This window comes from Labrus mixtus, chromosome 7 (assembly GCF_963584025.1).
Source record: "Labrus mixtus chromosome 7, fLabMix1.1, whole genome shotgun sequence".
In the NCBI taxonomy this organism is placed as follows: Eukaryota; Metazoa; Chordata; class Actinopteri; order Labriformes; family Labridae; genus Labrus; species Labrus mixtus.
In genome coordinates this window covers 31,863,005-31,864,661 of record NC_083618.1, presented here as the reverse complement: position 1 = coordinate 31,864,661, position 1,657 = coordinate 31,863,005, and positions in this window count along the sequence as shown.

Here is a 1,657-nt window from a genome sequence, read left to right as displayed (position 1 = left end):
ACGTGATCAGCTCAGACACAAAAAGCTCCTGGAATCTTTTGATGAATGACCTCCTTGATGTTATGCTGGAGCTCCTCTTTGTGTCGACTGAACTCTGCTTGAGAAGACGTTTCAAAACATGGACGTTGTTTTGCTGCTCGACTTTTAAACGGGGGATTCTTCTTCTCTCTAACAGATCTGCTTCATTCTCAGGATGTGACGCTGTGATTTATCAAAGTTCAGAGGGATAAATCTATCTCAGCTCATATAAAACATCTCTAACTGCTCGGTGATCTGCAGCTGTCAGAGTCTCTGCATGAATCCGTCCTCCAAGAGAGAGAAGAACATTAAAGCAGACCAACCACTGATTAGCACATATCTACACTTCCATCAGGCCTGCAGCTGTGCCGGCCTTTTTTTAAACTTTGACACATCGGAGACTCAATCCAGTCTGGAAACATTCGAGTCACCAGTCTTATGATCCTTGTCATCCAGACACCATATGGAAGCAGCGTTTGATATTCATAGAAGCAGTCTATAAATACGTCCTCCTGTGAGGCGCTGAGAGACGGAAGTGTCTCCTCTGGTTTTAATAACAGAAGGTCTCCTCTGGTTTGATGATAATAAAGAGGACAAACAGCTGATAGAACAAACTGAAAAGTTTCTTTAGAGGAGATGAAATGTCTCAACCCCCCCCCCCCCCCCCCCCCCCCCGTATGTCTGTAACAATCAGGGGGCCCACCTCACCTGTGGGGTTCCTCAGGGTACCATTTTAGGTCCCTTGCTGTTTTCCACCTTCCTTCCCCCACTCCGTCAGATAATCAGAAAATACATTCATTATTATTATTGCTATGCTGATGACAACCTTCTTTATGTCACACTTAAATGAAGCATGAGGACACAGCTTCTTTATTGTCTTGCGTCATCAAATGCTGGAAGTTTAAAAACCTCTCGAGTCTGAAAGACTCAAAGACAGAAGTGATGAAAAGGACTCAGTTCATGTCTTGTTTCCTTCATTTAAGACTAATCTGTAATGTTCGACCCTTTGTCTAGTTTCTGATTTAGAAAAGGTCGTTGTACCTCCGGACTCGACTCGCTGTAACACACTGTGTCAGTGTTGGAAACATTCACAGGCTTCTTTAATCCAAAAAGCTGCTTTGAACTGATTCTCACAGATGTCTGATTCTCTCTGACCCTCGCTGCTTCTCAGTTAGTTTGAGGAGTGATTTTAAGATTGTATTTCTTATTGTGAAGTCCTTACAGAGTCAGGCTCCTCCCTCCATGGGTTCCAGGTTTAGGGCTGTTTGAGATGCTCTGGATGGACCGTTCTGTCCCTGAGTCTCGCCTCGTCACTAACGGTGATTTCTCTGTTTGGACCCTGAGCTCTGGATGTCCCTGACAGGGTTAGTGTCTCTGTATCTGTATGTTTTAGTTCTTTTATTTATTTAGTCTCTTATGTGTTTCTTGTTCAGTATCCTCTGGCTGATGTGTTACATGTTGTTGGGCCACGCAGGCTTAGGACAGTCAAACAATGAACTTGGGCCTGCACCTCTGTGAGAAGACTCATTTGAGTTATTCACTGAGATCACAAAGAGGCCTAAAAGGACTCTTTATCCCAGAATCCCCTGCAGTACTTCACACCTACGTGTGACGTAAAGGGGGGACCGGAACCTGAGGG